The following is a 10,277-nucleotide window of genomic DNA, read 5'->3' as shown; positions in this document are numbered from 1 at the left end:
AAAGAAAGAAAGAAAGAAAGAAAGAAAGAAAGAAAGAAAGAAAGAAAGAAAGAAAGAAAGAAAGAAAGAAGAGAGGAAGGAAAAGAATGAGAAAAGGAGATAGGTAGGGAGGGAAACAGGGAAGAAGAAAGGAAGGAAGGAGAGACAGACAGACAGACAGACAGACAGAAATAAAGACACACACTAGGGAAAAATGCCTTTCTATTCCAATGGGTGAATACTCAGCAAGGAGGCATCATCAACTAATCAAGAAATGAGCTTTTACCAGATAGGAATTCTGTCAGCACTTTGCTTTTAGAGTTCCCAGTGTCCAGAACTGAACAAAACACAGGCACCCAGTTTGTCTTGTTACGGAGGCTCAAAAGATCTAAGACAATGATATAAATTATTTAATGTTATAAATATATGCATAACATTTTAAGAGAAGTCTTTGGAAAAGGAATTCATTTAAATCTAAAAGTAGTTGCAACATCAGGGAAGGGTTCTTAGGATGAGAACCCCCTAAGTTGAATCATAATAAATGGATGTGTAAACAATTGAAGAAAGGGGTAGGGGTGAAGAGCTATGGGAACACCATTTCATGCAGTAAAAACACTGCCTAGATTAAAAATTTCAGCTAAATAGCACAGAGTATACATGAAACTCTAAACAGCTTTGTATGGAGAGTAACCTATATGACAAATGGATAATTTGAGAACATAGGGCCAATTCAAGAAGAAAATAAATATATGAAAAAATGCTCCACATAACTAGCCATCTGTGAAATGCAAATTAAAACAACACTGAGATACTATCTCACCCCAGAAAGAATGGCTATCATAAAGAAATCACCCAATAACAAATGTTGGAGAGGTTGTGGGGAAAAGGGAACCCTTCTCCACTGCTAGTGGGAATGTAGAGTGGTGCAACTGTTATGGAAACAGTATGGAGACTCCTTAGAAAAGTTGGTCTGGAAATCCCATTCAAGCCAGGTATCCCCCTACTGGGAATTTTCCTGGAGGAACTTAAAACGTCGTATCATAGTGATATATGTTTACCTATGTTTATAGCAGCACAATTTGTGATAGCCAAATCTTGGAAACAACCAAGGTGCCCATCACATGAGGAATGGTTGAAAAAGATTTGGTATTTTTATACAGTGGAGTATTACTCAGCTATAAAGAATGATAAACTTGAAGCATTTATATTTAGGTAGATGCCACTCAAATATATACTCATAAGTGAAATAAACCAGACCCACATGTGTAAATACTGTATAGTCTTCCTAGTATAAGAACTCAAAAGAAGAAATACAAACAGAAAGTTATAATACAATTAAAAGGAAAGTGAGAACTTGAGGATTGGACAATGAAGAGAGGCCAAGGAAAAAAGCTGGGAAACATGACAGGGGCAAAGCCATACATTTGTATGCACAAGATGGGTAAGGCAATGGTCCCAAGAAACATCAGCAGGTTTTTGAAACTAGCAGTTAATTGGTAGGATTCTCACCCTGACTAACTACATATACTGATACCTGTGAACCAAGCAACTGCACTGAAGATAGCAGTGTGTAATAGAAGGGTCACACTTGGAATGCTTGTCATTCTGGTCTTCTAAATACGTACTTCTTGTCATGACATACCAATTATTACCATACTGTCTCTCAAGTAAATGTTTTGGTATTTTTTAAAGGGCAATAAATGAAAAAAAAAAAAAACACAAGAAAACAAATGTCACAAGACTGTCCTGCTACAATGCTGTATATAGCTAGATTTCTAAATTTCTGTGTAAAAATGTGTAATTGTTTATTCAAGGAAATATTTGATAGACATTCTGTGTGGGAGTCCAGGTGGTTCACACATCTCTCCTTCTAGCCCATTGTCCAGCACTCTCTCCAAGGAAGGCATACTTTTCTTGATCACTGGTATATTTTTGAGCCCCAACACATAATGTATAACCAACAAATATGCATTACATTTTAAATACAACAAACGAATATTCATTGGGTGTCTGTAATAAGCACCACTGGAAACTCAATAGAGAGTGGATTTCTTTTAGAGAGAATTGGAGTCAGAGCCAGAGTGGGAGGCTCTTGAAGTGGAAAGAAATGAAAGCCTGAAAGTTAAAAAACAAAACAAAACAAAAAACAACAGATATTAGTGATTTATTGGACACAGAAAGTGAAAGAGAAAGCAAGAAACCTAAGACACTTGTGACCGCATGTAACCAAGTGAGATAGAAATACCAGGAATAGAGGAGGTTTTGGAAGAAAGAGAATGAAATAAATTTTGCCCATGTGGAACTGAGCTTCTTAGGAGAGGATTGTTGAAGGAACAGTGGGAGATGTCTAGGCTGGAGTTACTGAATTGGAATATATTGATTTGTGTGTGGTTGCTGAACCAGAAGATTAGATAGAATCATTCAGATAAGATGAATAGAATGAGAAAAAATGAGTATCCAAGGTTAAATCAGATGAGATATCAATATTTAAGGGATACATAAAGAAAAGTAGAGCACCTTATTTCAGAAATAACAGTAACCATGTACAAGGCATGGGGAATACCAGTAGAGGATGTTTTAGAAAAAGCTAAACAAGTATACATTTAATCAGAGGAGAGGACCATTAACAGAATCGTCAGATGCAGAAAGGTGTTCATTGAAATTTGACAATTTGGGGGTTATTTGTAAATATATAAATTATTTCAAGAAGGTGTATGGGTTGAACTAAATAAAGCATAGGAGAGAAGTTCAAGATTACCACTGAAGACTAGTTTCTAAGAATTTAAATGAGGAGAAAAATATAAATGGGGTTATTAGAAGGGTCTTTAATGTCAAGATAATTTTTAGGATAGGATTTAAGGAAAACGTACAAGTCTTGCCTTAATGTATCTGGTATCCTTAATAGACTTTAATCAGCTTTCTATATATATTTTGCTACTGTGTAACATGGGTTCATTGGCAGGCTGGTTCACAAAGACATCTTGCTCGTTCATTGATCTGGTCCTGGAGCCTTTCTGACTTTTAGCTCATTCATTAATTGATTTAACCAAATTTATGTGTTCCAGGCATTACAGCTTAGATTTCATTTATCTTTTCTAGTTATTTTTTTATAAAGACATAGCTCAATCCCAGCCCCTCCTGACATTCTTTCCCCACATGAGGCTAGTTCATACTATATAAATTCCTCCTTCCTCTGCAGATTGCTACTCTGTTGGTCCATTTCTATTGCTAATAAAACAAGATTGTAGACTCTCTTTAATTGGAAAAAAGAGGTTTATTTTAATGATGATTCTGCAGATCCCAAGGCCAAGGAGCCACATCTGGTGGTTCAGACCTAAGGCAGCCCGGGAAATCATAAGACAAAACAGTAGCAGTGTTGAAGCGCATGTGATTTCTCTCCATCGATATTCAGTGATGAGGGTTGACCTCATCCAGTCCTAGTCATATTCCCAAAACATACCCTCTGAACAACTACTTGGACACCATAGTCCATCTTCTTAATATAGGTACCTCAAAATGGAGAAGCAACACAGCAATATGTGGGGGACATATTAGACTACATCCAAATTATAACACCGCTTTTGTTATCATTGGGCTCTAGCTATTTAGCTGAGATTCATTTTATTTTTCACATATGTATGTATGTATGTAGTATGAGGATTGAACCTAAAACCTTCACATAGAGTGACAGCCTCAGTCTCTTGATTTCATTTTTTTGCAATGTTTTTGAGACAGTCTCAATAAATCACTAAGGTGAGGACCACTAACTTGTGATCCTTCAACCTCTGCCTCCCAAGGTGCTGGAGTTTTGGGCATATACCATGACATCCTGATCACTTTCTAGATTGGTATGTCTTATTTTATAATGAAAAGCATCACAAAGACAAGGGCCATGACACATATTTCTTTGCATTTTCACATTAATAGCAATATTACTTATTATAGTGAGTCATTTCTGGGTATCTTGAAAATACTGTAGAATACACTATCTATCCTCCAGCAGTTATGAAGATTAAATGAGATTTTATACACCCATATATTTATATTGTGTGGGCATATAGAATATATATATATATATATATATATATATATATATATATATATGTATATATATATATATTGCTTTGACAGTTCTACAAGTCACCAAATATTAGCTGTACAAGTTAACCAATCTTAGCTGCCTGTATTTCAAATCACTGGGAAAATAATAAATTGTTTATAAGTAAAGTTGGAACAGCTGAGTGACAGTTTGATGAGAAATGACATTTCCTTCATAAAGCACACCTTGTGATTAGTTCAGGCGAGTATCACTTCCCCTCACCTGATTTACTGCAATTGTAGCATGTCTCTTTGTCTCGTTTCTCTTTCTTCCAGTTGGTCTATCACTTGCCACAGAATTGATCCAACTTAAACACGAATCAGGCTAGGTTACTCTCTTACTTTGATTTTCAGTGGCATAACATTGCTTTTAAAATAATACACAGTAAGACTGTAAATGATGAGTTCTAATGACTTTCTAGCTGCTTTCTGCATCAGACACACTCAGAGCAGAGTCAGTACCCTGAACGTGGAGGACCAGTGTGGTAGTGGTCACTGTCAGCTCTGCCCCACAGAGGTGTAGGAGCTGGTCCTAAGCAGGAGATGCCCAAATCCTTTTGCCCATGGGATGAAGCAAAGCTCCTTGAAATAAAGAAAAACTGTCTCTTTCCAAACTTCCATTTAGTGTCCCTGGTAAGTTCATTTTGCCTTAGATTCCTGAAAGACTTTCTTTGCTTGGAAATCTGTGGTAAGTATTGAGTGAAGTACTTACTTGACATGATTAATAAGCCTCCTCTAAGAGATGGAAGCCTACTGCATAAGTCTGAGGCAGGAGGAAAGAAGGTTGCAGAGTATAACTTGGTAGTGAAAATGGGCACATTTTAGTGATACTTTAACAAATAATCTTCCTTGACTAGCTAGTCTCTTTCCAAGTTGATCTTTCCTCTGTGTTTTCAGAATAGCTTTCATGGTGTCCTACTTTCCTCAGGGTATCCTTCTGCTGATTTCCTTGCTTAGGTTCTACATTTGATTAGAAACTCTTCAGGGTAGGGAGTGAGTGTGAAGGTGTGTGGCTTTTAATTTTTGTATTTCTTCACATCTAGAGAAAGCAATCAGGTCGTGTCAAGGAAACAAAAACCAAGCAAACATGGAAGGCCAATACAGGAATGAATGTCTGCATTTCATGAAAGTAAATACTGTAAATCTTTCCAGAACCTTTAAATTAGTTCAGTGGATGATAGGAAGTCCTCGACTATTGCTACTTTTCAGTTTGTCTCAGTGTAAATAACCGTGTGTCAGAAGTTATTTGACTTGCCCTGATTTATATAGAATAGAAACCAACCCTTTATGACATGATTGGAGATAATTAATATCTAAATATTCATTACTGTAATATTGATTCAATTAGCTTGTCTGTTACAGGGCTGGTATGAGCCATATCACTTGTATTTAAAGATACTTCATGTGTTCTGAAAGCACAAGTTAATTTTTTTTTAGCTTTTTGAAAAAATTCTTAGTTTTGAGCTACAGTTTTCCATGGCTGTCCTTGAAATGAGAAGCAGTTAATTTGGAAGGGCTTAGGGAAAAACTGTTCAAATGGTTAAAATCTAGGAAAGAGTGAAAAAAAAATTACCTCAAATAACTGCAAGTCAATTTGAATAACTTACATGATTGAACTTTAAAAGTCAGAATTTTCCAGTCTCTAATCTTTACTAACCTAGTACCTCATGAAGTATTTACAAAATAAACCTGTTGTAATATTTTCTTAGAACCGCTCATTGAGAGATGGCATGAATAAATGACAACATTTATTTCAATAAAAGATCTTCTTTTCTCGGCAGCTTCTGCATTTCTCTTCTGCCATCAAGAAGTACTGTGGCCTTCTTTATGAAGTTATACAGTTTCTGTGTTGCTTCACAATTAAATGTTCATGAGTTATATTTTGTACTTCCTTAATTTTTGTGTTTTTTTTAACATTTGTATTTACTTCAAAACTTGGGGTATATTTCAGCTAAATTATTTCTGAATATTCTGAATCTGAAAGTTCAGATGCTTAGTAATAAGCTACGTAGGCTTTAAAATATGTATGTGGGACAGCAAGATAGCTCAGCAGTCTAAAGAGACTGCTTAGAGGCAAGGTTATGCTTGCCTCTAAGGGGGGAGATTGTCCCCAGCACCACATCCTGTGCCATCCCCGCCCTGGGGGGAGCTGAATTAGCCAAAAAAATAATAAGTAAATAAAAATAAAAGATGTATGTGTCTGTGTGTTAACTGGAAAGATGGGTTCTTCAGACACAACCTTTTTATATTGACATTTTGTTTATGACTATACATTTACATTCTGGAAAACATAGGATTATACATATATGAGCAGGGGTATGTAATTGTTACTGGAGTCTTTCTAATTCCTGGCCCCATTCTTTTGTCGTCTCTGAGTCACTTAAACATCAATGCAAAGATATATGGTTGTACGGGAAAACCACATGAGTTTGGTAGGGCTGCCATAAAAAGTGTCACAGGCTAGGTAGCTCAGACAGATATTTTTCTCACAGTTCTGAAAGCATGCAGGTCAAATTGTTTCTTAGGAGTCCCCTCTTTCTGGCCTGTAGAGGACTACGTTCTGGTCTTCCTAGGGTCTGTCTTGTCTGAGTCATCCTCTCATCTGCTTATATGAACAACAGTTACATTTGATTAAGGACCACCCATATGATCTCATTTTACCTGTTTAGATACTCAAAGCCCTGTCCCCAAATATGGTCATATTCTGAGATGCTCAGAATTGGTACTGCAAAATACATATTTGAGGGAGTGGACTAAACATATAATGCACTTGTAAAATTATTTACTGTGTAACTGTTATATACATACATTTACACACATATACAGTATATAATCAGGATAACAGTAGTTATTCCCATACATGTACACATCCAAAAAAACTTAATTTCATATATATATACATTCATAAATTAAGGACATTTAAAAAAGATTTTAATACATTTATTCCCAAATAGTATCAGATACTCTACATATTCATCAGTGATATATATATATATATATATATATAATTAGATGCAAGCAATAGCAAAGTGCCCAGAACACTTTTACCTGTATTTGTTGCTAATCCAGATTTAGGAGTAAGTCCTATATTCCTGGAATGGACATACAAGTCATCTTTAAGAACTCTTATTACTTAATTTTTCTGTCATTCTTCATCTTTTTTCCTGATGTACTGAGGATTAAACCTAGGGCTGAGCTCATACTAGGTAGTGCTCTACCGCCTGCTGTAGCCCCTGCTCACTCAAGTTTTTCTACTGATTTTTCGTATTCAAATACCTTCAAAACTTAGAGTGTGAAAAGTCTCCCACCTTTCTGCCTTCCATCTCTCTTCTATCTTCCTTATTCTATCATTGGCTGAATCAGCTCTCTCTTTATTCCTACTGCAGACTGTTAAATTCATGCTTTGACCCATTTGGTAGCAACTTAAATCTCTTTCTTGCCTCTACCTGAAAAATCGTCCAGGCTGAGCCCATTATTATTTTTGTCTTTAAAAATTTTCTAAAGATTAAAGCATAAAAATCTTTCTCCCTTAACTCCTGTAACCTTCACTGATGGTCAATACAACATACATAAGCACTTAATTAACAAAGGTGGACATGCAGTGAATAAAAATAAAGATTTTCTTTGTTATATCATTTTGGTCTCCCATAGAACCTAGCAGAGTTCTAGTCATGTGGTAGGTATTATAAGTGCTTATTAATTGATTAATTTACCACAAGGAAAGTAAATTATATAAAATGAGTTGTTACTGTGAAGAGTTCCACAACCCCTATACTTTTGTTTTAATTTTAAGATTATGTTCATTAAATGAAGAACACAAATGAATACAAATCATTTTAAGCATTATAGTCAACTCTAAGAATCATATAATAATATTTGCTATTTAAACTAATTTGCATAAATACAGATTTAGCTTTTAAAGGTGGAAACTTTCCTTTATATAATAGCTTTATAGAGTTATTAAACATTCGAATAATAAACAGAGACCTGTTGTTGGCATGTAACCTAATTTCTTCCCTCTCTCTGCTGTATCATGCTTATTTCTTTTATTTTCCTATTTACCACATCTTTCTCACTAACAGATTAGGATGCTGTAGTTATTTTTTCACCTATATGCCTTTCTAGAAGTTTTATTGGTCTCTCATTGCCTATTGCTTTAGAATTCTATGTTCTACCAGTTCTGAAATACTAAGTTACATGCAGATCACCTGAGAAGCCCAATAAAATTTAAATTCTTATTCAGAAGTTGTATACTTCCTGACCTAAAAACCTAGCCTAAGCCTTAGTGGCACAAGAAAATAAGCGTCCATTGGGACACAGCTTTGCTGGGTAGCTCTGGCACAGAACTGTCCATGCAGCTGCCACAAGGGCCTGGCTTCCCTTTCAGTCGTCTCCAGGCTTGGCTGGAGAGCATCACTTACTAGCTTCTTCTCTGGGCTGTTTGCCCGCAAGTGTCTTTGGTTGGTACTTGCCAGAGATGCCTTAGTTTTGTTACGTGAGCCTCTGCAGAGGGCAACATACAACCTGGATGCTTGCTCCAGTAGAGCAAGTAGGAGCAGGTAAGACAGAACCAGAGTCTTTGTAACCTAATCTCAAAAGTAGCATGTCATCAAGTTTACTTTTGCATTAGAAGATAGTTATTAGACCCAGCCCACAAGAAAGCAAGTTACATGGGACTTCACACCAGTAATTACACATCGTTGGGTTAATATGAGAAGCTGTCTGCCACTGTAGGGTAGGTTCTGAAATTCTACATTTCCAGCAGTGCCTAGGTGAGGTAAGTGAGGTCACTGGTTCATCTAGAACCTTTCTTTGGAAAGCGAGGGTCTGTACTCCTTGCATCCAGTTCTTTTCCTTTTGTCATCTTCTATGATCACAGTCATTCAGGCTAGGCATCCTCACTTCCCCCCTTGTTGAAACTACCAGTGTGTTTCATGTTACTAGATTCATCATTTTAAGAGTCTGTGTGACCACTCGCAGTCCAAGCCCTGGGCCACATTGTTAATCCACAGTCAACCCCCAAAAGGCTTCATGGGGCTTATAGCTTTGAATTCTAGAAGTATGCTAACCACTCAAATTTCTTTCTCCACATTAGCCTTCTTCTCCCCAAATCCTAACATGTTATCAGGTGTCTAATGAACACCCAACTTGGATATTGAAAGTATGTTCAAATTTTAAAATGTCTGAAACAGACCTCTCTTCCTCCCCTGGTGACTCCTTTCAACCTTCAAGCAGAACTTGGCATCTTGTTTTTTTCTCCTCCATATTTATAAACCTAAGAAAAAGTATCTGTCCTCAGTCATTATAGTGGAAACCCTGGAATTTACCCTTGTGTCTTTCCTTACTCTCACAAGTAAACTGTGTGTTCTCAGTTCTACCCAATGAATGGTACTCAGGTCTCCCCACTTCTCTCTACCCCAATGTCACCACCTTGACCCAGCCTTTTGTGAACCTGTCTTTATTTCTGAATCTACTGGCAGCTGATTAGAGTTCTCAGTTGGCAATTCAAGAAATCTTCCCCAAGCAAGATTTTTTCCATATTTGTGATTTCCTATGCTCTTTACTGTTGTTCACATAATCACACACAGTCAGGCACACAACTTTCCCCACCCATATGAAAAACTCTTGCTTTCTTTGTCTATTTAGCTTTCACCTAAATCAAGTTTTAATTTGTATATGACCTTTTCCTGAGGCACCATTGACCTCTTATACTAGATTTGGGCCCCAACATATAGTCCATAATGATACATGCCTCTGATCTAAATGGTGTTGTTTCTTACTGAACATTTCAGTATCTTCCTTCCTCACTAACTATGAGCTAGATCAAGGTGTTTTGAAATTTAAAATATATTTTGAGAACCTTCTTTGAACAAAAATATGAAGCCTATATACGCAAACACAGGAATATAGAAGTAAATATTTATGTATAACAGCAAATTCTGATAAAGCATAAAATTAAGGAAACTCACAAATATTAATATATGGAATTCTGTGAATACACTCATAAGAGTTGTGTTCAGAAGCCCAAAACTTAAACTACCTTGCATGTCCAGTAAATCAATATCTGTATGTTAGTCTTTTTGCAATATTCAATCTTTCATGTGAAGGGCAGGCCTAACCCATAGCAGGTCTTAGTAAAAAATTTAAGTGAATCTTGTTTATCTCTGTTGATCATATCCTAAAACTTGACTTAAGTTTTA

The 10,277-nt window shown here is 36.2% G+C and overlaps 1 protein-coding gene across 2 annotated transcripts in view; it reads left to right on the top strand.

Annotated features, from left to right (window-relative positions):
* Positions 1–10,277, top strand: part of Sox5 (SRY-box 5) — a 419,324-nt gene that overhangs the window by 301,639 nt on the left and 107,408 nt on the right. The gene's annotated exons all lie outside the window — the stretch shown is intronic.

This window comes from Octodon degus, unplaced genomic scaffold (assembly GCF_000260255.1).
Source record: "Octodon degus isolate 3935 unplaced genomic scaffold, OctDeg1.0 scaffold00064, whole genome shotgun sequence".
Lineage (NCBI taxonomy): Eukaryota > Metazoa > Chordata > Mammalia > Rodentia > Octodontidae > Octodon > Octodon degus.
Note: the sequence above shows the minus strand (reverse complement) of the source record. Positions and strands in the feature narration are given on the sequence as shown.